General features: G+C 39.1%; 1 long non-coding RNA gene across 1 annotated transcript; it reads right to left on the bottom strand.

Moving 5' to 3' along the window:
* Positions 1-288: 288 nt before the first annotated feature.
* Positions 289-27,173, bottom strand: LOC135451751 (uncharacterized). Its single transcript, XR_010441425.1, has 4 exons — positions 27,085-27,173; positions 26,148-26,298; positions 24,708-24,791; positions 289-345 (listed from the first exon to the last, which is right to left on the bottom strand). It is a non-coding gene; the product is annotated as an uncharacterized LOC135451751 (long non-coding RNA).

Below are 27,173 nucleotides of genomic sequence, written 5' to 3' on the forward strand. Positions count from 1 at the left end.
ATTAGATCAGAGCTCCCTCAAATGAAAAGAAATCCAGTCTTGCTGAACTGAAATGTGATCATTGGGATAGCATTTCTATCAGCTCATTCATTTCAAATGCAATTTAATGCTGTATTAGAAACATTACTTTAACAAAAGCCACTGCATAGGTGCAACTTGGCTGCCAGAGCAGGCCCAGGAGTAGGTCCCCACAGAGACCCCCTAACCACACTTTGTGAACTGAGACAGATTCCCTCCACCAAGTGAAGGCAGCTAGCTGAGGTACTGAATATTATAAAATAGGTCTTACCAGCTTCTGCAAGATGTGTACAGCTCTGTTGGCCTTAACAGTAACCACAGGGTTGCCTGGGAATTGATACAAGCAAGGAACAAACATTTAGTGATACTCAGCCATAAAACTTTGCCAGAAATTTGCAGTTTAGAGGCTTCCCGCTAGCAGACCTTGGTGGATTTCTCTTCCATGAACTTTTCCAGTTGCCTCCTGCCCTGCCCCATAAAGGATCAATAATCACAGCAGGCAGCCTCACACTGTGTAGAACCATTCTGGATCCTTCTGGGGCTGTGCATGCTGCCTGCATTTAATCCCCACACTTCTGGTCTCAGAAAATAAATAATGGGCACTTGTTCATCTCTATGGCAGTCATGATCTTCAGACCCTTTCTCTTATCTTCTCAGCATTACCTTTTTGGCACACTGAAGAATATGACATTTATGGATGTTCCTTCTGCAAAGGATGTGAAGTCAGGACTCCATGGAGAGTTTTCACATACCTTCATCTTGTATTTAGTGATCTGCCTTGTGTGGACTGAATTATTTTCCAAATATTTCTGTTTTCCCCTAGAGGAAAGAGTCTTGATGACAGTTCTAATCTAAGACCTAATTTAGGTATCAGGCTGGTGTTTTGAAGGAGACAGAGTTAGATCAAATTACACTAAATTTATCAGGTGGAGATCTAAGTGTTTCTGTTTAGTGAGATGCAGACATTTGTGCCATTAATGTTAACTATTTGACAGTGGTTTCTTTTCATTACATGAAATGAGAAAATGGAGCCAGTTCATTATGAAGATAGTAAAAGTTTTAATAAGGCAAATATACAGGCTGAATCCTACAAGTGCATGTGGGAAAAGTAATGTAAAAAATGCAACATCAAAGAAAGATGAGCAGGGAATGGAGAGCAGAGAAACATGTAATGAGCCAAGTCAGACTGAAGTCTAAGATAATTGCTTAAAGATTGCAGCACTTGGGAATTGCTATCCTATGGCAGGAGTAGAAAATGGCTTGAAATGAATGGGACCCAGTCAATCTGTATCCACATTGTAAGGGCCAAGATAATCTCCCCCATTTTCAGGTGTAGAAGCTGAAGCTCTGAGCAGAGCTGGCAGTGATGGCCTCACCTGGAACAGATCTGCTCAGTCTGGGATCAGACTGACCAAACTTGTTCTTTGCCCAAAAACCTCTTCTGAATATTTTTTGTTTTAGCTCTGGGGCTAGAGAGAACTTAATAACCTGTCAGTGTGAAATAATTAACTTTCCTAACTGCAAAGAGTGGGGCTGTTCTTGCTGTTTGTACAGTGTTAAATAAGCCAGTTGATCAATGGGGCTCTGATGATTTATTAACATCATGCTGCCAATGAGAACACACGCTGGAAATTAGGATGGCTCAAACTTAATTTTAAAATACTGAAGGAAATCTCAAATAGTTCAAAGACTTACAACACTAGTTGTATATTTGTCATATATTAACACAGAAAGCAAAATACATCTGAATAATAAGGAATGCATCTTCAACCAGTTCAAAGTAGTGCCAACAACAGTAAGAGCAAATTGTGTTTTATCATGTTTTCTTGCAATTCCACAAAAATGACTTGATATCCCAGTGTATTAAGCAACTCCTATGTTGTCTACTAAGTACCTCTGTTTTTTCAAAACGAGGGAAAAAACAACCTAAATCTATTTTCATTTGGATAGGAGTACTTTATTTTTTAATTACAATGAAAACAATCCAACTGACCTGAAATTGTCACCGAAAAAAAATTGAGCATTATTAAAACAGCTGAAACAAAACACTGCACGTTTTTGTTTTCATGTTTTTGTTTCCTCACTAAACATTCACAGCACCAAACTGGCCTAGTTAAGGTCATAATTCCTAAAATTTGATTCATTATTTATGCTTCATTTGGGGTGACAGTGTACCTACCTAGTAGAGATTTATTTAGCAGTTGCCTGCTACCCCAATAGAGGCTGCTGTTCTCCTTCACCTTTCAAAATACACACATAAACAGCATTTCAGTGGAAACTGATCCATAAACAATTAACCAGGCATTAAAAATCATATGGGAAACCAACATGAGCTTATATTAAGAGAACTTGGTTATGTGCACTGCCATCAACTTGGGTGTATTTTTACAGTTCAGATTAGTAACTTTAAAATATATGTATATAGTACAGAAAATTGTAGGAGGAGATGTAGGTAAAATATTACTACACTTTGGACTTGTTTGGGCATTCATCTGAGATGTGTACAGTTTGATAAAGATGGCTAAGTATTATCTTCCCTATTTCACACTTTAGGAACACGAACCACAGATAGACTGAACAATTTCTGAAACCATCAGAAAGATCTTTCTACACTGGGAAAAGAAGCTCAGCTGAGCCTTAAGGCTACATCCCCACTGGCAAACAGTGCGGACCAGAGGAAGATTTTTAGAGCAAAACAATTGACAGTGAGGACCAGAAAGCTGCATTACAAGAAATTTTAGTTTTAATTTTCTTTTTTACCTTGGAGGATCTTTCGTTTAACTCCACAGAACACGTACCTATCTCTCTCTGGAGTGTATCAGATGTAGCTGGTTCATTTTTTATCCAAAATAAATTCCAGTTCATGCACTTGAGACAGTTCCTTAACACAAGCAAAAGCATAAACAATGGAAATGATCCCAAGACCTACTTTAGAAGTACCCATCTGATCCAAGCTAAAATTCAAAGGTGCACTTAGCCTTTGCAATGCCCACTGGATACAGCCTGATTCAAAGCAGTGTGGAGCCCGTAGTGAAGTGAGGATAAGGGGTACTTGCAGAAGCTCCAGTGGAACCAGGTTTTGGGGCACCAGGAGGCAATTTTTTTTTAGCCCTTAGCCATTTTTGCAAAGATATGCTCTGCAGCTCTTGGGTTTGCGCTCTTGCTGAAAACACACAGAACTTGCTTCATACCACACATCATATTGTGCATGAAAGCTATCCACATGACAGGCAGTCCTCCAGAGATGACAGTAATCTTCTGGTGATGCCAACAATTTTTACTGCCTGACTGTGTGCGGTGCTCTGCTGAGCCCAGCCACTCAGTCTGCTGAGCAACAAGAAAAAGTCTCCAGCTTTGCTATGCTCTGTCAGCTTTCCTTACTGCTTCCAGAAATTAGTTCTGGGGACTTTGCTGATACATTGACATGAAAAGACAATGTACCCCTCAGCTCCCTGATACACGTATTAGATTATAGTCACATATCATGTTCCATGAGAGTCCATGCACATCTCAAGTGTCAGGGAGTTTTCCATGCTTCCAGCATGCAGAATTCTGTGAATGCAGCAATGTGTAGACTTCCCAAGTTGCTTCAATGGATTTTTGTGCCTGTGTAATAAAAATGAACACTGAGACATTGCTTGTCATCAGAGACCTGCTGCATCTGTGATGCAAATAATAATAATTGTTGGATAATTGCTCCTTTGTTAGTTCTGCTTTGAATAGATAGACAAGGAGAAAAGATATTTAAAGGAAGAGAGAGGTGGAAACATACCAGCAAAATTCAGGAAAAATTTCTGGAAGAATATAACTTTTATAGAAAAGATCTGAAGGAGCATTTAGTTTGTTTACACTCATTTAGCTTGAGGGATTGTTCATCATGTGAACACAGCATGCCTCTGTTTAGGATTTTGGACCCAGCTAATTTTCAAGTGTAATGTAGACCATGAGAACTCTGGCCCTGAGCACTGTCCCAATATCCTGGAATTCCCAAAGTCTGGAGAAATTCTGAGGGGTCTACAGAGGTTTGCATGTGGAAGCAAGGCTTTTTATATGGAGATCCATTCCAAACCAGGTTAAGGTACACCCTTACTATGTAGACATAGCTGTTAAAGCTGTTTTTTTAAAAAAAATCAAAGAATACAGATGTATCACTTAAAAGTTGAAGAGGATTTAGCACCAAATCTTTAGTCCCTTATGCAACCAATTGCTACCTTGTACTTCATAAAATATAGTAGAGCAGTTGAACTGCGGGCACCATAACTTGTACTTTGAATCTACCTAAATGTAAAAAGTAATAAATTACAGTGAGTGATTCTAGCTTTTTAACTGGCATTCCAAGTCCATTTGCCTTTCTAATGCATTTTGAAAAAGATAAATGCCAAACACTTAAGCTGCATGTAAGCCTCCTGCTCCTTTATATTATTTCCTATAAATAAAAATATAAATGCTTGCAGTCATTCAATTTGATCTTTGAACACATGGTACTATAAATCTAGTCATGATACATTTCCCCTGAAAATAAATATGATCTTTTCTTTTAAGATGCAGGACAAAAAGGTTCTTTCTTAAGGACATAAACACTTAATAATCCAAGTAAGGAATCCACTTAGCCCAGAAAGTAGAAACTGCTCCTGGGCATGGGTACTCACTGGATACTCACTGGTCTCCATGCCAGGCAATAAAGCAAGCACCTAGGATTTTTTTGGGACAGAACTGTGCTATTGTCAGTCCTTTTCTCTCATATGAGAAAGATTTTTTATGAACAGGATTAAATAGATGTTATACAAAGAAATGTCTGTATTCTGTGTCAGGTACTTACTTTGAACTTATGTTCTCTGCTTCACAATTGAAACTATTCTTTCCCTTTAACTGAAGTTGCCAAAATACAGTCTTCATCAACATTGATTCAACACATCATCATCTAAAACAAGGTGATAAAGCTGGTATTTATATCTGTCAGGGGACTGATTACAGATGATGGCAACAACCATCTCAAAAGGTATAATTCTCTGCCACAGTGTATATCAGTATTTTTCTTAATTATTTTTGACATTTTACCTATTACTCCAAGGACTTTCTCAGAGGGCGGAAATAAAGGGGAAAAATGGGTTTTGTGCCACAGATGAAGAAATACATCTTCTGTAAGTAATTCCCAGAAGAAATCTTGGAAATCTTATGGGGTCAGGAAAGAGGCAAGAAAGTAGCATTTGTCACCCTTGCTGAATTGGTCATCTAAACTTACAGTAACACTACAGCTGAGTGACTTATCTGCCACCCCTGAGGGAGGAAGAAAGTGAGACTAAAGAAGTATAGAGTGGGGGGAAGCCCACTGTGAAAGTGGCATGTAAAATACTGCCTAAAGATTCTGATTTTTCAGCCACTTAGCTCCTATTTCCCTATAGCAGATGTGGATATCCCTTCTGCTTTTAGAGATCACACATAGCAAAAATGAAGAACTGTACAGCTGAGATTATGGCAAGAATAAAAGTTCACCAAGTTTAGGACAAGCAAATAATGTCTGAAAGTGGCTCAGAGAAAAACATCCAGCAACAGAAATAGACAATGATCACCATCTACAGGGAATATTAAAGCAGGATGAGTGACAGGCAACTCTCAAAACTAAAAGAAACCTTGAAAAAAGCATGTGAAGAAGCTTGTTATAAGTCACTGCTTTTGACATGAGCTTGATGCAGGATGGACAATGTGCTACAAAAAGCAACTTGTCATATATCTCTAGAAAAATTTCAAGCACAATTGGCTGCTCAGTTTAATGACACCATTATTAAACTCAAAATAGGTAAACCAGGCTATAACAGACATGAACTTTCTGTTTTTATCTTAAAAACCTATGAACACTGCAGCCATTCCAGAGTAATACAACTCATCATTTGGTTTCCCTTGGAGTTAGTTTCTGTACAGAGTCTTGTCTCATCCTCTGAATCTTCCAACATCCCCTGTTGATGACCCACCAGCACGAGCACGGTTAGCAAAACACGAGTTTTACGTAGCTATTGGGCCTACTTTATCTTGCATTACACAAAACAAATAAAACTAACAGCACTCCATGGAAGCTCCTACGTGTGGAAATGGATTGTTATAACAGGGTTTGTAACATGGGCCACTTAAGACATGGCAGGACCATGTGAATTATTCTGCATTTAACAGAATATCTATCTTTCAGATATTTGCTACTATGTTAAGGTGGTTTGTCCTTAATTTACGCTCTATCAGAATTGAAAACGCCTTTTTTCCTCTACAACTAGTGTTGGCTGCATGGTGGCCGGCCTTTAAGAAAGCATTTACTGCCTACCTCTCAGAGATAGTAGAGGAAGGGTGAGTGATTTTCATGCTCTGGCACTCATTGTAGGCTGTTTAATTTGTCAGGACTACTAGGCCATGGTTTTGTGCTTTGACAGGTTTTTGTTATTCCTGCTAATCCCATTTCTGTTGTGTAATGTGCGTGGCAGCATCTGGTGACAACAGAATAGAACACCTAATTGTGAATGAATACAGAGAGCCCTGTTCTGCCACATTGCCTGTTGCACTATTTTTGCATTTTTATGGCTGAGGGTGGGCTTCCAGGAGCTGCAAAGCAGACAGCCCATCGTTGTAATCAAATTTGCCATTTGCATGTGTGTGTTCTCAGCAGCCTTCCTGTTTCCACAGCACTCAGGATTCCCTGGGTTTGTTTTTCTGGCTCCCTCTTCTGAATGGAGAGGATGATCTTAAGTACGTATTAAAGAAGTTCTCTTTAAGTCACAATGTGAAGCTGATGGTTTTAAGTGCATTTGGGTGTCACAAAAAGGAGCAGTATGTGAGAAGAGCCACTGCAGTACCTGCACAGCTGTCACTGCCTCCACCTCTTGTATGGCTTAATTCCCTTGCTGGGCACAAGGACCCAGCCTGTCCTGGTGCCTGGGGTTAATATTCTCCAGGTGCATTTGCAGGACCCTGCATTTGCATTTGGTGAGTTTCAGATGCTTCCTCTCTGCCCATCTCCTCAACCTCTCAAGCTCCCTCTGAAGGGCTACACAGCCCTCTGGGGCATTGGCCACTCCTCCAAGCTTTGTGTCACCAGCAAACTTGCTGAGAAGGCATCTGGCCCTTCATCCAAGTCATTGATGGATAAGGTAAACAGTACTGGGTGCAGTATTGAACCTTGGAGGACACCACTGTTGCCAGGCATCCAACTAGACCCTGTGGCAGTGATTAAAATCCTCTGGGAACTGCCACTCAAGTCTTAATCTGCCTCACTGTCCACTCATCCAGTCCACACTTCCACTGAGTTTGCCTACAGTGACATTGTGAGAAACATTGTCCAAAGTCCTGTCAAGGTAGACAACATCCTCTACTCTCCCCTCATCCCCCCTGGAAGTTCTCTCATAGAAGGCAATCAAGTTGGACAAGCAGGATTTACCTTCAGTGAATCCATGTTGACTACTCCCAGTCACCTTCTTGTCATCCATGTGGACAGACAAGACCTCCAGAATGAGACATTCCATAAACTTTCCAGGGATTGATGTGAAGGTGACTGGCCAGTAGTTCCCTGGGGCCTCCTTCTTGCCCTTTTGAAGCTCCAGGGTGACATTTGCATTCTTCCAGCCCTCAGGCACCTCTCATGGTGGCCAAGACCTTTCAAAGATGATTGTGAGTGGCCCCGCTGTGGATGGGTACAGCCCATCAGGGCCCATGAGCTTTTGGATCTCAAGTGTGCCTAGATATTCTCTAACCCAATCTTCCTAGATCGAAAAACTCCACGTATTTTCAGCTTAGATTCTTCTCAGCCACAAGCATTAGTATTGCAAGACAAGACTGACAAAATTCACTGCCCACATCAATCTTGCAAGAACTTTCAAAAGATTAATTAAAACAAAGCTCTAAAACCCAAGAGATCTGAAGTATATGAATCACAACATCAAAAAGAAAAACTTTAAGAAGAGTGCTCAGAATTTTAAATTAAAGTGCAAGCTTAAATCTTCTCTTGTTACCACTTGGTGTAATTTTCCTCCCAGTAAATCGCTCTTCTGTTTTTACCACAACAATATGGAATCAAAACACAAAATTGACTGGATGCAGAAACCAAGAAAAGATCTAAAGCTGGTATAAAAATATAACACATTTCTCATAAATTTTTTCTAACTCCTCTGTATTATAGGATTTTGAATTTACGAAGTTTTAAAAAGGTGGTCAAGCAATACAGTAAATATGAAAGCTGTTTCAGGAGTGAAGCATGAGGCAGCATAGAATCCACACATAAAAATAAGATCTTGTCTTATGCTTCCTCTTATCAGCTACAGTTCAATTCTAAACCGAGTTCTAAGAAACACAAGATAGTGAAAGCAAAAATATTTATGTACACTATGCATACAGAATAGACAACCAAGGGAGAAACGTTCCTCCTTATCAAAGACTTGTATTAGATGTATCCTTCTTCTAAGCATCTGTGGACAAGTTCCCCAGAAAAGACGCCTTTCATCAACTATGGGAGCTGTTATTCGTTATCATCATCTGTTTATAATCAATGAGAACAGTTGGATGCTCAGCAGTCTTGAAAATTGAACCAATTATTTAGGTCAGTAGTTTTTAACCTTTTTCTATTTGTGGACTCTTAAGCATTTTCCAGTGGATGTGAGGGACTGTTAGAAATTTTGCTCATGTAGATAGCTGTCACTTTCTTTGGCACTATCTAGAATTTATCCCTTCCGTTTCATCTCCTTATGAATATATCCCCAGACTCTGACCTGAAAAAAACCCAAATCCCATTAGCTAAGTATATACATTTTTTGTTAATTAAAAAAAAAAAAAGACCTGACTCCATGTGTTTTTAAGCACCTTGACAAACTATGCAAACAAAACTTTCCTGGTTTGAATCTGTTATTTTGATTACATCCCAGGGAAGGTGCAGTTCTGCAGACATTATTCTCCACCGGCACATGCAGTTGCTGCTCAGCTCCAGCCCCATGAAATGCTCCCTTTCCCTGGCTGCCAGGCACTCGCATCCATCATGTGCCAGTAAGTGGTTTTTTTCCAATCCATGAGCTGTACTTGAGACCAAGAGTGACCACGTAGGGACTCAGAACTACTACCAAAAGTCCTTAAGTCACACAGTAATCCTTTACTTTTGTGCTACAACCCTCAAAAAACTTATGAACATAGTTTTGAACAGAGAGTGACGGAGAAGAGCAGACACAAGCAAGGGATGAGCACCCTAATTCTCCCATAGCAACGCAAATTAAAATGTCCCAGATTTGACTTTGCATTCCCAAGCATGCATTATAGCCAAGCAGAAGGGCCCCCCTTCCCAAGGGGCTGCTTTGGGAAGGACCTCTGACTAAGGTGTAACCATAGGTAGCTTCTGGAGTCCCACCTGAAGGTGCTTCCACCACGTCTGGTGAGCAGCCACAGCAGGAACTGCTTCTGGCACTCACACCACTTGTGAATTCTGTTCTGCCCACACATATCACTGTGTCAAAGGAGAGTCACTAGAGCCAATCCAACCAAATCTAACAATCAATCATACACTCAGTAGAGATTTCTTTGTAAAATATTTCTGGTGTCATTTTGTTATTTATTTTAATTATTATAGTTACTAGGATACACAGCAATTATATATATTTGATCTGATCTCATTAGATTACTGTTCTGCAGATAAATGCGTACAGCCAGTGAGGAGAACACAGAAAGAGGCAAATTAAACAGAACAGGCTCTTAAGGCTCCAAAGCTCAATCTCTACCCTCAGTTTAGGCAATGAAACAGTGTGCCTAGGTCAGCTCTGAAGAGAATTTGGTAATGCCTGATGCAAACGCTTTGGGAAATGCTCTGAACCAACAACTGACAAAACACTTAAAAAAAGTAACTGCTGAAAAGTTGCCTAAAATGATGAAGCGTTTGGGAGGAGGTGAGACCCTCACTGGTTTTAATGAAAAAAACCTTTCGTCCTGACTACTGTATTTAAATTAAATCTATTTGCTTTTTGCACAGTTCGAATAGATGCTTTTTAATTATTGCTAATTGTTTAAGATATTGTTGTATCCCCCTGAAGATTTAAACTGAATAAATTTAATTCCTTTAAAATATCCTTCAGCTACAGGCAATAAAGTAAGAAGCCCCATAGGTATGGCAGTAAAAATAACCATAAAGGCATAAGCATTTAAATGAGGAGAGCATGGAATACTTCCCACTAGACCAAAAAAAAAAAAAAAAAAAAAAAGTGAGAGTAAAGAGAAAGAAAAGAAAAGAAAAGAAAAGAAAGAAAGGGCTGGGGGGGGGGGGGGAAAGCTAAGCTATGTGTTTTGGAGACACAAGAACCAAACCATGAAACACACAGTTGAAACATTTAGGATGACTATGAAAAAGGTCTATGTTCACTTGTTAAGGAATGCGCTAAGGCAGACTAAAGCATATGAATGGCCCTTTTACAGGTCACAGATTCCATTCAGTTCTTGGACATTGTTATTATCCGACAGAAATAGATGGGCCTAATTAATATTCTGGACATACCTGAGAGAACATTCTTAAGGAAATCATCCTATGGTGGTTTGGGTTTGTTGTGTTTTGGGGGTTTTGTTTTTTGTTGGGTTTTCTTGGGTGCTCTATGCTTTTTGGTTTTGTTTTTAACAAACAGGAAATGTTACAAGTAGCATCTGGTTAAAAAACTGTGAGCATAATTTTGGTGTTAAAAGTTTAATAGTCTACTTCTAATATACTCGTTTATGCAAAGACTTGGAAAGGTTTTTTTATTTTAGTAAACAATTTTGCCATGTAGATTGAAGCTGAACTGCACAGTCATTTTGCAAGCAATTATATTCTTGGTACTTTTCTGAACATAATATAACAATTACCACAGCAACTGCATTTTATCAGAACACTGCAAGCATGCAGCAGGTTAATATCAATTTTCAGCAACTTCAGATAATATTTCTAAGATGCTAATGTTAGGCAGTTTCAAATGACCAAACAGCTTCTGATATGAACTGAGCTCTGGTCTTTTAAGATAATGTGGTTATATAGGCCCCAATTTATGGGGACTACTGTTCCCCCCTTGTAAAATACTGTTAAATTTGATGGGAGCCTGTGCAAACAAACCCAAATGCAGAGCCAGTTTCATGGCAAGAAAGACAGACTGATTGAAAGGTCAACTTTCCTAAGAAACTTGGGTTGGGATCTCGGTGCTCCCACTGCCTGATGTGGGACAAGCTGCCCCCTCTTACAGCTTGTCCATTTACCTCATAACCTTTGCAAGAATCAGCTACTCACTGCATGTCCTGATACAATTCACTTCCCTAAAATTATTTTGTTCTTAGTCTAATCTACACCATATTTTAAAGATCTGTGGTTTGATTTCAGCTATTTGACTCCTGCTGAAAAAGCCCCAAAAGAATAACCTCATTTTTTTGTGTCCCAGTTCCCCTCACTGCTGACCCTTGTGACAGAGAGCAGAAGTAGGCCCCAAAAATGTATAATCTTCCAAAGTCATCCAAGCTCTATCACTGCAATTTGAATTCGGGACACCACTTCAATACAGTGACTTCTTGTTCTCAAACGTCTGGATGGCATACAAATATAGATAAAAGTAGATACTAATTATCACATCTATTCTCAAGGCATGCATGGAGGGAGGCAATAAAAAGGAGGGGAAGTTTGTGGGTTACTCCCACACATAAATCCTCTATGTGTCAATGGGTGAATAGACACTACTTTAGCCTATTGTGCAAAGCTGTTTTATAACAACAAAAAGCTGAAACAGAGAAGAAACTATATTAGAAAGGCAAATATCAAAATACATCACTACTAAAATGCCTACAGGTAATCAAGTGATTCAGTTCTGCAGTACATCCAGAAACAGGAGTCAAGATTTTTGTACTCAAACCTTAATATGGCATATGTGGAAAAAAAATCCCATTGAAATAAATAGACCTATTCATTTCAGAGACAGTGAAAAAGAGAAGAACTTTCTTTGTCTCGCCACTTTAGAGCCCCTAGATAGCATTTTCCTTTTTTATTGTCTTTTAGATATAGATGCCCCTCTGCTTAAGTATCACCAAAGCTACTAGTAACAAATACCTAAATATATAACAGATGCGTAAGTGCATCTTGGGATAAATACATTATGGACAATTAACTGTCATCATACCCCTCAATTACATTTTCACCCGCTCCTGTAGTGTACACCTGTGGCTTGTTAGTACTGCAATAAGTGTTGGAAAGCAACTCTAAGGTTCAAAGGTAGCACCGCTAAAATCTGTTTTCCTCTTTTTTCCTAAATGTGTATTATATAAATGGGAAAACAGAGAAACAAACACGAGAAAAAAAGAACAGCGCCTTTTCGTTTACTGGCTGACACTGTTGATCTAGTGAAAATTTTTCACTTTCCTGTTACATCACACAGGAAAGACCATTTGCATGGAATATTGGGCCTGATTCTGAATTCAGAGTAATGCAGAAATCTATTAGTCTCTGTAGTAATCTTTGAATAATGTAGAAATTAATCCAGAAAAACAACAATCAAAATTCACTTTAGCACCATTTGTAACATTATTTTAAATGGCACTTTCTCATCTGTGAGGAAATAATATAAGGACCACAAACACAATTTCAGAATATTTTGTAATGCACACTGTTTTTAATAAAATGCAAAAGAACTTGTTCGAAGCATAGCTAAAACTAATACATAGCTAGGTTTCACTATAATCAAGTCTGCAAGTCCGAAAAATCTAAGTTTAAGTAGCTATTGGATATCCTTACTATAACCATACTTAGATTCATAATAGCTCTTGGAAATATTATTTATTATTAAACATGAAGTGGCATAATTCGGTAAGCTTTGTATATGACATTGATGGATTGCCTGTAAAGAAAATTATTAAACAAAAATATACTGTAAAAATAATCTTATAACTGTAGCTGAAGGCAAATCAAGCACAGAAGTACCTCTATCAGTGCATATCCCAATGTCATTAACACACTTCTGTGGCTTCCATATTTGTTTATGTATTAGTCTTAAACAGTCAACATTAGAAACTTTTATTCTGAGCCTGTACTTTTCCAACCTTACTTATCTTTGGACTACTACTTGGTTAGGGAGGGAGCATGGAAAACCAGAGGCTTTCCTGTGCTTCAGGATGAACATGATGGGGTGGTCTTTGAAAAGGTGGCTGCTCCACTGATCCCCATGCATTGCCTGGACAACTTGCAAGGATCCCCCCCAAAATCTCACATGCTGGAGTGCAGGTGGCCCACTGCAGGACCAGACTGGCTGAAGCACGCAGCTGGGACAGGCTGGGACACCTGTCCAGATGTTGCAGCCTCCACCTCCCACACACTGCTGCATCCACTCTGGATGATGCATCCAGCAAGTCCCAGCCATGGTCCCCTGAGCTAAGCTACTCCCACAGAATGACCCATAGACCAGGAGAAGGAAATACTGTAATTCTTTGTGGTTCAAGGCTCTCTGCATAGACAGGACATAACTGGTCATATATCTCGTGCTGATCCAAGGAAAAAACCAGGCTTTTAGGACTTGCCAGCTACACTGTCACTGCTTTTCATCTGCCTATAGTACTGACAAGTCAAACAGCTGAGAAAAGCTGATCGTCCCCCATTGACTCAAATACAGTGAGATGTTTACCTACTCACCCATAAATTTCAGCAGAGACTCTTAACAATTTTTTTTTTCTTTTGGCAATAAAAAGTATTTTTTTCAAGTCTTCACATAACTTTCCCCCAGATAATTTATATATGAAAATGTCAATAACTTTTTCTATATAATGAACAGTGGTGCCAGATGACACCTCTACAGCTTTTTGGCAGCTTCCTTTAATTATATTGTTTGTTTCTTTGCCTGTCTTTTAAAAATTCTGTGAAGGTGAGCTGAAAGACAGGATACCCAGGTACTCACAGACTTGGAGCTGCATTTTATTTTACATCCCCTGTGACTTACCTGAGAGACACTGAGAGGCTGGAAGTTGGTCCTCAGAATTAATGAAGAATATTGCAGATGCTTATTTATGGGCAAGAATCAAACATGCCTGGTTTGGCCAACAGTGAGTCAGGGATTATCAAACAGCAACATTTAAACGTGCTCCAGCAGCCCTCTGAAGAACTGGGTTCCCTCACTAAATGATAACAGTGACTGGCCAGTCAGCATAAGCTGTGATGAGTTATATCATCTTACCCTGCTAAATCCATGGTCTCAAAAGAGTTTAATCACAGTTGCATGACACAAAGCCAATGCTTTGCAACGACTGTCAGCTAACTTGCCTTTTGCAACTACATATGAACAAAATATCATTAAGTGGACCCTAGAAAGAGCAAGAGAAGAGACAGAAATGAAAATATGTCAAAACTGTTAGCATTAGCTATGGGGAAAATACTTAGCAGAAATAGGAAAGGAAATACTTGTTAAATTGAGAGAAACCTTTCTGATACATGCTGTGTGCAAATCCTCTGATGTTTGGGTGCTTCACTGCATGTCTGGAAAAATCTAGAGACAATCAAATAGCAGAAAAATGCACTAAAAAGAATAATCCTGTATGATTCACAAACTGGACAGCATGATCTAATAGGACACTCATTTCTAGCAATTTTTTTCTTGGAAATGTTATTACTTTTGCTAAAAAGCTGTCACCATTTAAAATAATAAAAGCCTGTCTTTCCCATGTCAAGGTTTTTTTTTTTAGATAATTTTTATAATTAGGAACTTCATCAAAAAGCATCCTTAGGATTTTAACTTCCTAAATGACGATAGGAAACACCCTAATTTCTATTGTCTAAGAATTTTCATTGACTAGCTAGGGAAAAACTAGTATCAGTAGCATTTACACTGTTCTATAAATGGCCTGAGCAAAATCTCATAACAAATCCACAGTGTAGTCGGAACTCATCTGTTCTTTGCACTTCCTACTTTGCAGATGAGACAGTCTCAAAAGACTGGGTAGGCTGAAGACTGGTTGGACAACTCTATAAGTGAAGTCTCAAGACTCTTGTCATTCTAGCTGTCTAAATTACTTAAACAGGACTCAGAGGGATTTAAAGGGGAGAAACGACATGACAAACAATTATATTCTAACACACTATTTATAACAATGCCCTTTCAGATTATTGTTCCACTCAGACTGACACATTACTGTAATCCCAGGAATGAATCAAGGGACTTTGAGTTAGATCATGCACAGCTTGTAGGCATAAAAAAAATACGAATAAAGAACTGACATTCAGGAAATATAGAGCGACTCAAGGATAAATTCTGCTGGGATGAGCTTAATTTATCAATGTCAATAACAACGGTGAACACATCGCAAGAATACATGCATATTAATTGAAAATAACTCAGATTAAATCACTGCAGTTTGACATTTTGAGATAGGCACTTTATCTTTTCAAGAAAGAGAGCACTATAAAATCTTTAATCTGAAAACACATCTTAATTGCGTGTTATCACCTCCTAATTGCTTCTATATTATATTAAACATTTTGCTAATTACTAGCCTGATCATGGTGTAAATAGCTTGAGGCTAGAGCTCATAACCAGCTGAAGACAACTGGGCACAATGAGGGCCACAAAGAAGTTTATCACTTCAGTGTATTATCACGGACTTCCATCATTATCAGTGTCTATCACTCTTTATCTCTGCTTCCCCTGTGAGATAAAGAAGAGAGACAATAATGTAGATCAGAGGTTGGGTTGCATTTCAGTTAATCCATCTATTTCTAGCTCTAGATTTCTAATATTCCCTGGGGACAGAAGTTGTCTGCCTACTGCTGTCACTAATCTACTGCTGGAAGACTGCGGCCAGAATGCTATTTGCTCTGCCCCGAGCCCGGGTAATAGAGGTGCTCCAGGACAGCTGGAAGTGCACACTGCACCCCAAACCAAAGGACATGGATGAAATGCACTGCTGTGAGCAATCTACCCACTTAGCTTCAGCCACTGGGTAACACACAGATGATACATAGGGAGACTCTGAGGCAGCAGCCTGTGAATTCATCAGGAAAGAAAATTATTTGTGTATAGGCAATGAAAATGCTCACACAAAAGTGCCAGGTGACCCAGAAATGCAGGAAGCCACTGGGGCAGCAACTCATCATTTAGGTACAGCACTTGTTTAAACAATTACTGCTGTATTAAATGAGCTGACCAAAAGAATTGTTGGGAGATTTTTTGAAAGGAAAAAAACTGTCCAACATCACATTCAAGAATTAAGAGGCTTTTTGGGGTTCCAAACTGCAAGGAAATACACATCTTTGTAAAAAATTACTTGCACTTCTCAAAGAAGCCAACCTTAAGTAGGAATAAATCACCACAATGGCAAGCAGCTTTTCTCACTGTTCCCTTGGCAGAACATAATTCTAGCCAGTGCAAAGAGAATGTCATGATGTGCAGCCTATGAATTTTGATCTCTGTGTTCAAAATTAGATTTTGACTACATCTACATTGCCAGGGCCTGCTGTAAGATGTCAGAGGCCCAAGTTAATCTCTGTTAATAAAAGCTTACTTTTTCATCTGTGGCTACAACAAAGAATTTATGCCTTGAGCTGCATTTGCTAGATGGATAAACCCCACAACTTTCACTGAGTAGAAAGGTAACAAGTCAGGCAGGAAGCAGACTGCAAATGAGGGAATATGAAATATGGATGAATTTAGGCCTGAGTTATGAGGAGCAAAAGAAAAACATTCTCAGCTCCAAACTGTTCTTTATTGGAGGACCATATTTAATTAAATTGTACATAATAAGTTAATCAGAAAGTAGTGCCTAAATCTGTGGAAATCTTCTACCCTCCCCACAGAAAGGGAAGCTTCATTGATGGGTAAGTGACAATTTTTCCAGTGAGACAAGAGGTGATGTCTCTACTTTACCCTTTACCTTCAAGATTCCCTCACTCACACCTCCTGGACTCAGCTGTGGGGTTGTTTTTTCCCCACCCCAAGGATGATATCACTCTCTCTTTACCTAGGTTTCTATTTGTCAGAAGCAACATAAAACATGAGAAGTGGATGGTGTCCCTGTCCCTGGCTAAGGGGTTGGAACTAGATGGTGTTTAAGATTCTTTCTAACTAAATCATATTATGATTCTATAAAATAGGAAGTGCTAACAGCAGCACTACCTGTGTCCCCCTCCCAGGTGCTGCCCACCTCCCAGGGTCTGTCCCTCTCCTCCCCTGTGCCTCCTGCATCCCCCCGGCTGTCCCAGCTCTGCACCACTCTCCTGTGGCAGCACGATGGATTGCTTCAGTCACTTGAGCTTCAGCATGACATTGACAGGGATCCAGGGCTCTGAAAGACTTTATGTCAAAGCTTGAGAAACTGGGCTCCTTGTTAAAAAAAAAAGAATGAAATAGAGCACAGCTATCCTGAAGGAAGCAATGATGCACAGCTGTTTTATTGCCTGGTACAGGTAAGATATTTTAGGGAATATATTCTGTCTTTTAATGAGCCCACAGCAGAGGGCCCTGGATTTATCTCAGCTGCCAGGATCCTCTCACTCTTTCAGGTTCCCATTATCTTCCTCTATTTCCATCTTTCTTTGTTTCTAGGCTGTGTCTATTTAAAGTGCCTCAGCCTTTCTCTTCAGCTCCTAAGCAGTTTTTATAGGTGTCTGTGCTCTCCCCAATAATTCCTTAATTTGCCATCTCCACTTCATTTTATGGCTACAGGAAAGCCATGCTGGATTCTTGTCTTCCTTGCATCCCAATTGAGGAGAGGGAGACACTTCCCAGTAGGATAAATATTCTGCCATGACAGCTTGGTGCAAGGCTGGGCCCCTATGTGGTGGTAAGTGGTTCAAGAGTATCCTGTACACAGTTCAAAGGAAAGGCTGTACCACATAACACACAACTCTTCCAAGGGCTCATTTCTGCAGCTGTATTTTAAGCCCCTGCTACAGATGAATTTTATGATATTTGCTTGTTTGTGTTTTCTCCTCTGTGTTAGCGTATATTATCTCCACAGACACTAATTCTTGATATAAATGATGCTAAGCAGTAAAGTATGGTCCATTAACTTGATTTTTAAAAGTATCTAAAATTTACGCAGTGATTTAAATAATAATATAAATTATATTAAGTATGTGCAGCAGCAGAGGGTACGGCCTCCTAAACAGAATGAATTTCTCCTTGGAGAGCACTGATTAGTTCATTTTTCCTAATGAATCTTTCGTTATAGTCAGAAGTTCCTTTTTTTCCCCCTCACTGTCTCACTTATGAAGCATGCATATGTATATATGTATGTTCCATTTATATATTTGATAGCTAGATTAAGTAGTATCCTACTTCACCTCCAGAAAGGGCACAGCACTTCTCAAGGAGGCAGCTGCATTTCTTAGGTGAGGGAAACTGAGGCCAAGGCATCTCACCCAAAGGTCCTTGACCTCTTCAATCCGTGGGCCAGCCATAGATTGCTGGCCTTCAGAGCATGAAATTCATGGCTAAAATCTACTCTGCAGAAAAGTGGATGAATACTCCTGCTTGTCTCCACAAAATTTATTGTTGAGGCCAATTAGAAAGTGTTACCTGGTAAGACTGATGGAGTTGTTATGATTGCTTCTGCCCTGTCAAAAAAGTGCAGCAGGTGGTTTTGCACTGTCTCCTCCAGCGCCCAGCAATGCCCCCCTGCTCCAGCTCTCCCCTCACTCTGCGTATTCACGCTGCTCTTCCCCAGGGCAGGGTGAAGAAGAGAGAAGTCCCCCCATCCCCTCAGAAGTGCTCTATGTGCTCCTGGAAGACAGGCTGCCATCTGGCCTAATGAGCTTTGGAACAAACTGCTTTTAAGACAACTTTCCTTTACCTGCGGCGACGCTCCTTTGGTGGCTGTTTACCAGCACCCCGGTCATTTAGGCTGTAGTTTAAGATGCATCACAGTTGTTGGTTTTTTCCCCTAGAAAGATCAGTGTAGGTAGTGCTTTCCAATAAGTGGACATTAATTCATGCTGAATTACAGTGGGATTCCCAAGAAACTACATATGAATACTGAAAGAAATCATTATGATTAATGATATAATTTATATGTGCATGTTGATGAAAGAATCATAATCTAGAGTAAATTAGTAGAGATTTATGTACTAATAATTTTGTTGTGCTCTAAGGTCCAGATGAAAACCAACTAAGTGATGTTGTATTGACAGAAGTTCATATTAGCATATCTTAAAGGGATAGCATAACAGTATCAAAGAAACAATTTCTAATGCATATTAACTCCATTTCACTTCCCCTCCCCCTTCAATCTATATTTATGGCATTGACAGGAATAAGGTTTCATCTCTTTCATCTTCACCTATGTGCCAAAGAGTCAATGTGGATGAGATGACTGAAAATATTTAAACAGAAATAATGGACTTATAAGAGAGAAAAGTAAATGAACTGACCTGATCCATCCATGTCCTCTTGCAGTGCATGAAGGCCATGTGGCTGCATTCAGGGAAGAGGAATTCCATGCCTTCCAGGACAGCTGGTGCAGCTCTCCCCAGGGCCCCTGGTGCCCCAGGTGAGCAGCACCCCACACACCCCCGGGCACCCTATGTGCTGCAGACTTGGCACCTCCCCAGGCGCAGCACAGCCATCATTATCTCAAATGCTGCCGTTATTGCTCACTGCGCACAATGCAGCCGTGGCACTGGGGAGAACAGAGGCCATGGACAGAATTCATATTTGGTTTTCATGCAGGAAAACACCGGGAGAAGCATCTGTTTTATAGGCAGTATTTTTTCAAGTGCTTATTGCATAAGCTGGAGCACACCTGAAGCTCAGGGTAGCGTGGGCCTTTTCAAAACCCTGTGTGGCAGAGGCCACGCACCAATGTCACAGAGTCACCTTGTGGGGTTTGAAATGCCAGCTGATGGTAAACATGTAAAGTAAAGTGCATTACTTGATAATCTAGGTGGCTGTGAATTGTTGTACATTAATCACTACAGCAAATGTTTATAAAAGGCATCTCTGAATAATTACTAACTGATCTTGCCTCTGAAATTCTTATGGAAAATAAGAAGTGGAATGTGGGTAAAATTTTTTATTCCAATTTATTTTTAAAAACAAAGGACAAATTGCTGATCTAACAAAATCAGCAATATTTTTTGCTAGGGTGCTCTTAGTACATAATACTAATTTTCAAAAAAATTTTTTAAAGAACTGGTAAAATCTAGTCAAAATAGTTGTCCTCCCCAAGCAGTTTAGAGCTTAAACTGTTTGCAATTTCCAAGAAGAAAACATCCCCTGAGATGTTTACAGTATGTGAGACTGTAGTGATGTGATCTAACAGCAGCACCACTACTGTACAATAGCAATTTAAACAAGATCCAGAATATTTCCTACTGTACCTTCCCTTTTAAGTTAGATGCTTTAACTTTTTTCTGCCGGGGACATACTTTTTTGTAGCACAAAACCGAATACCAGAGACAATGTTTAAATTTTATATAATCTTGGATGTATTTGTAACAAATCCTTTTGGGGGAAGTAATTCTCTTCTACAAGGGCACCAATGTCAATTTACAAAGGAGAAACTACTAACAACAATATTCCTAATGAAAACCAGACTGTGTCTTTGCATTTTACCTAGCTTTGGAACCTGTAGCCACCACCAGACACTATGCACAATATCTAACTAATTTTCAAAATCCTCATTTAAACCTTAATTCAATGGAAAGCCCTCTTGATCTTACAAAAGGCATTATTGCCGGAGATTAAACTTCTTGATGCTATGTATTGTTCTAGCTGTAGTCAAGAGGGAATATTAATTGAGATGTTCCATGGATTACAGTGTGTATTCCACAGCGGTTCACATGTTTCCTGGTGGTCCTTCCAACAGGAATAGCACAAATGAGGGGAATAAGACAGATCATTTTGAACCTTAGTTGTTAAGCCATTGTTCTGTTGCACACAAAAGGTAATGCTTGGTTGATTTGCTTTATTTCTGAGCTGTTCTGATTTTTTCCCTGTGCACCTAATCTCTGCCACTTCCTCTGTGAGTCATCAGCAGCTGGACCCAGTGAAACCACAGGAACTAGCTCCTGGTAAAGAGCTCTAATGGTGCTATTACTCAAGTTCAATTCTCTTTAAGCCTGGTAAAGAAGCATCATGAGTCATATGGTACAGACAAGAGTTCTTTTGCATTTGCTTCTTTAGGAAAATCAAAACCCATGCCTTGCTTTTTGAGAGTGATTACAATGGGTGTCTCTTATACCTATGTCACTCTCCCTGTCCTTTGCAGGAAGAATGAAGTGTCATTTTCTTTTCAAGTTCTCATTATTTCCTCTTGCACTTAGCAGTTGCACTGCCTATAATTTAAAAGCAAGATCTTAAAAATAAAACAAAACAAAAATTCCCCACCGTTTAGCTCTGTCCTTTCTGCTCATTTTCACTGCACAGAAGTGCAATGTGGTTCACACCTCCAATTCAGCTGATTTGATTAGTTGTTGCTGCCATACACCTGCTGCTGTCACTGCAGTAGTCTGTATTTGTGGCAAACATTCCTGCTGTCTGACAGAACAGGTGGATATTGTATAGGAGATTGAAAAGAATGGATGAATGGTAATTATTCTGCATCCCTGCTTACACAAACTCAGCAAAAGTTGGGTCTATGAAATGAGTCTCATGATTTGCCTTCAGTAAATAGAGTGGTCAGGTATCTCATTTTAAACTAAAGCAAAATTTTTAACAGTTGAATAAAATAACCTCCTCAGATGAACTTTACAGTGAGATGGCTGAAAGATTTTTTAACCTTCGTTCATTTCTGATACTCAGGCATTTCTATACAAGACAATTTGAAGACTTCAGAGAGCTCTGGGGGATCTCTTTGACTCTTGGTAGGAGTTCCTTTCCTCTCCTTCAATTAAAACAAGTCATTCTTAACATTTAAAAATGGTCCTTATTAAAAGAATGTCTCAGTTATTATCCTCTCAGACTAGCGTTCTGCCCTCTGATGAAGGCTTGCATGCTGGTTGAAGGAGGTTTACTTGAATTGTAATGCAATGCTGCTCAGGGATGGAGGGTCTGTGACTGTCTGTAACACTGGGCAGCAGGAAAAGAAATGGAGTGTATTGTTCCACTTCTTGAATGGACTGAACTATATCTATGGCAGACAACAAAGATCCTCTTGCAAAGTGGACAGGCACCTCTGAGCATACAGGTCCCTGAATTATTCTTAAAACATGAAACAGGGAAGACCCGAAAATCCCACATGCTTTTCAAGCCAAAACAATTTCAGTGAAAAACCGAGGGACAGAGCAAGTAGCATTTAATGGGTAGGGAGAAATGGAGAAACCAAATACAGAAAATATGAAACCTCCCAAGGAGAGGTAAAATGACACTGTAGTCCCTAAATCGGATTGCTTATTAGTACAGTTGCATTTTAATGGATTAAGAGCTTCAACACAGCACTCCCAAGTTGCAATCCACATACCTCAAGTGATATGCAAGGGTCTGCTCCCTGACATGTGAGCCTGTGCAGAGCTGCAGGCTGAGGCTGCTGTCACCACGGCTCTGGTGGCAGCACTTGGCAAGAACAAGTTTGAAAATCATAGTCCTGGGGACTGAAGAGTATTCCTTTTCATTCAAGATAATTTTTTGGCAAATAGTGTGCCTCATCTAAAGCACACATTATTCCTCCAGTTTGAACTAAACCAAATATTTTGATGTTTTCATACAATAAATGTAATCTAAATACCAATTTGGCAGCAGTGCCAAGATTTAAAATTGTTTACTTCTGCCTATTTCTCCATCTAGCTATTAAATTTGTAGCAGATTGTAAATCATGGTTCTGTAGAAGAAAAGTCCAACAAATATTTGAAGACAATATTATGTACATTTTTAATGTGCCCTTTTTTTCAAATATGCACATCTGAACTGCTGTATGGTGGAAGAAGGTATTTTTCTAAAGGCAGGGAAAACACACAAGATAAAATTTTAGACAGACTGATTCAACATTTTGAAAGTTTCCACAAAGTTTTATGGCATCTATTTCAGATCAATATTTCATTAAAATACTTTCATGTGCTATCTTTAGAATGATTAATTTGATACTTTACTTCAGCTTATATCTTTTATCTATATAGCCCACATCAGTGTTTTGGAATCATGCTACTGATGATTTTTCAGCTCTCAGGTACATAAGAGGATAGGATGGAACCAAAGAGCTTTCAATTTTCATCCAGTTCTAGCAGATGTATTTGATTTATAGTAGAAGCTGGCTTCACATTCTTAAAAAATGTTGTAAACAATTTGCAGCTGCTTGATTTTTTGATGCCATCATAAATATTCATGATCATTTTCAAAGATCTACAAAGATAAGGTGACCTTAGACAAAAAAAATCAGACTTGGGTGGTACAGAGTGTTAAGTCACTGCTTTTTCACCCTTCTAAGAGGTACAGAGACAGCTGCAAAGCCTGCACTCAACATCACAGGCATGGCTTCTGGAAAATGTTTTTCAATGTATTTTAAACAGAACTGATGAAAAGCCACTGCACTAAAGCTGTGCTAGCAGAGAGTCTGATAACACAGTTTGGCATAAATATAGTAGTCTGGCAAGAAGTCGCTGCATGAGTAATCAATAACTTTGAATGTGACTTTTAATCACCTTAGTAAACATTTTTCAGCATGTCATAGCACAGCTCTCTGGCCATAAGGATGGAAGGGAAAGGGAATGACTGCAGGAAAATGGATGGAGGTATGAAAAAAATAAGCAAAACTGGAAAGCTGTTAGAAAACTTAATCTGTTGGAAAACCTATTAATTATTCAGCAAATAAAAATGGCATTAAAGAATAGAAAAAACATTATATTGTGTGATATTTTACTACATTATAGGATACTGCATTATCATAACTGACTAACATTTTCCTCACCCCTCAGCAAAGTTCTGTTTTGTCCCCTGAGATTTTCTTCTTCAGAATTTTCACACACTATCTGAAACAGGTGTTGTGTTTCAGGTGAAATTTTTCTATTTTTTAAGACTAACAGTAGAGTGTATATGGAGACAGTAATTGCATCAGTGCTACAAGCCAGTCAGATAAGACAGGGATGGGAAGGTAGGGGGTCCTGACTAAAATGAGATGTAAAAACAAAAACTTGAGAAGGTGAAATAATTCCACTCAGGAAGATGCAGGACTTTGAGGGAGTTGATCTTCAGTGGCATAAATTGCTTAAAGTGATGCTGAATTACACCAGCTTCCCTTAAACACTTAGGTCATCTGATATGTAATTTAAACATGGCCTATGTGACTCAGATTTCTAATGATACAGCTCAGCAAGAAATGACTAAAAATGACACATCAATGGCAAAACCCCAAGATTTGTCCCAAAATTCATAGCACACATTTCCTACTAACACACTGCATCCACAACACACCTTTTTTCTGGAGTATCCACAAGGTTTAAATAAATTGTAGGTAATATTTTCTTAAGTACACATATGATTTAGATCCATGCCCCATTTTTTAAATTGAAGAAAAATGTTTAAAGTAATTTCAAAGGGATTGAGGTGATGAAACACTATAAAAAGAATCCTACCAGGCTCCTCTTACATTCAGTATCTGACCATAAATGCTTAGATGTCCCTTTGAAGGTCAGTGAGATCTAATGTACTAAGCATCCAAGCTGCTTTCAGAACTGTGAATGAGACCCCTAATATAAGTAATTTTGAAAATAGAATCTAGCAAAATTCTGTGGACATGTTTGCTTTAGTAAGAGGTTCTGAAAGACTCACCTGTAAGTCTCAACAGCTTTAGGAACCCTTGAAAAAATCCCAGATTCTTCATGTATGAACATCAGATGTAAACTGAGTACAGACCTATAAACAGAAAGAACAATGTAAATTATCTGGGTTTTAATGCTTATTCCTAAATTAGCATGCAGTCTGAAAGAAAAGGTAAGAAAATCCAAATAATTTCAGAATAATTCCCATACTCAGAGATGTCAGTGTCAAATGGCTGGCTCAGAACTGAGCAGCATAGTGAAAACTGCACCACAACCAACTCCACAGACTTTGCCACTGCTGCTTTCAGGTTTCAGAAAACTTGTATTGAGACTAATGCCAAAACTTTCACTCCCAAAAAAGAGATGAAGGATAATCTGTTAAGAAGAACTAAAACAAGGTTATATTTTGATGTATTTCTATTTTTTTTTCTGATATGAAGACTTTTAAGACAAGACAATGACATATGTGTTACACATCCAACTGATTAAGCATCTTTATGGGATGTAATACCCCAGTGTGCAAAGTCTACATTTCTTTTTTCTCTCTGTGAGTTTAATACAATTTTTTTTATACCTATAAGGTCTGGAGAATTGCTGCAATAAATTAAAGAAACATATTTTCCAAGTAAATTTTTTCACTGTGCATATGGGAATTTTTCATGATAGTGAACAATATCTAGACAACAGAATGATGTAAAGGAAGAATTCATTATTGGTAGAAAATTAAAGGATCATCTCTGCTTGATTTTTCCATGCAAATATTAGGTCAGCCTTATTCATCTGAGGATGCTCTGGATGGATGGATATATTATTTGTTAATGCTTCGTCTACCAAGCAGCATGGGGCACTTGGGCAGATATGTGGTCACTATGAAACCATGCCCAGGTACCTGCATAATTTTTCTCCTTAAGAACCTAAACCATACTTCTATGAAAGCTACTTTTGGAGCACAGAGAAGGATTTTATTTTAAAATTAAAAAAGAAATTCAAGCCTGATTCACAGCAAGTCACATCCTTTCTACATTTCACAGACATGACATGTCATTAGGAAGGGGTGCTACTCTTGGTTACATTGGCATGTCATGCTACAGTTCATTAGAAAACATGATGTGCTGACATAACCGTGCAAGACCCTTATCCAAATGACAAATTAAACCCTGGCAGTTAAGAAAGAGTCACATTTAGATCTTAGCACAAATATTCTGCATATATCATAATCTGCACAAGCAAAGTGTAAAAGATTAGAAAAAAACACAAAGGAAATAGTACAATTATGAAGTTAAATCATGCTTCATTCAGCATTTATCCAAATTCACATTTCAGTCTTTCCTTATGTATACACAAAATAGTGAGCACAGTCCCTAACTGATCATGTATGCAAAACAAACCTCAAAAATATATAAATAATTATTTTTAAATACTAGAAGAAAACAGAATCACTTTTTATTACCTCCATAGCTGTTACAGTTGATCTTTATATTTCATTCTTTCTCAACTTTTGGCGTGCATTAACATCTGGGACTCATCACGCTGTCCAGCATTTCAACAGAGATGATGTCATTGGTGCCAAATACTTTGACAAACATGGCTACTGCATAAATCTGAAGAACAGAGAAACCAGACAAATTATGTTTATGATTAGAGGCAAAATGAGTTGTTTGTACCACGAGTTTAAGTCAAACACAGACTTGCTTCCCAGAAGGAAGACATTGACTGAAAACTGTAAAAGCAAGCAATTCTTTTTTCTTCTCTCTGAGAGTCTGGAGGAGCTTTTGATCTTCCAGTGTCCGTTACAACCTTGGGGAAGGTTAAGTTAACCCTTTGAACAAACATTCCTACCAGCATCCAATTCACACAAAGTAACTTAATCACTCACTAAATTGAATTCAAACTGCTCTAGAGAACATGAACTGACATAACTCAGCTCTGATGACAAGGAAATGAAAAGGGCTGACTTTGCTGCGGAGATGCACTGAGGGGCCCAAACCCTTGGTTCCAGCTTTGGAAACACCAGGCACTGTGATTTTGTTGCACAGAGATGCTGGTGCCATGGCACAAGTTGTGTGCTGTGGTGCAGAGACTCAGACTGAGACCTTCCCTTGCAGGGCTGCTTGGAGGGCCACACAGGATGAGGGACAACTGTGGGCAAGTCTGTCCTTTCCCACCCTGCCAAAGGACCTGAGGTGACAACGGCAGAAAGTGCTTCAGTCACTTCTGCCTTCTTTGGAGGACAAATTTCTTTCTCAGGCTTTTCTTCCCATGCACCTATCTGAAACCCAGCAGACCTTTTCCAGAATTGGTGTGTTAAAGACATAATTCAAAAAGAAATTATTCAATTCAGTATTGACTACTCCCACCAAGAATTCATAAAAGCAGCACAACCTTACCAGTCTGACAGGGTAGGGATGCAGGAGACTTCAAGGACACAGGTTTATGAAGCAGAATAGCACAACAAGCTCTGCATTCCTCTGCTGCC

Source organism: Zonotrichia leucophrys, chromosome 9, assembly GCF_028769735.1.
Source record: "Zonotrichia leucophrys gambelii isolate GWCS_2022_RI chromosome 9, RI_Zleu_2.0, whole genome shotgun sequence".
NCBI lineage: Eukaryota > Metazoa > Chordata > Aves > Passeriformes > Passerellidae > Zonotrichia > Zonotrichia leucophrys.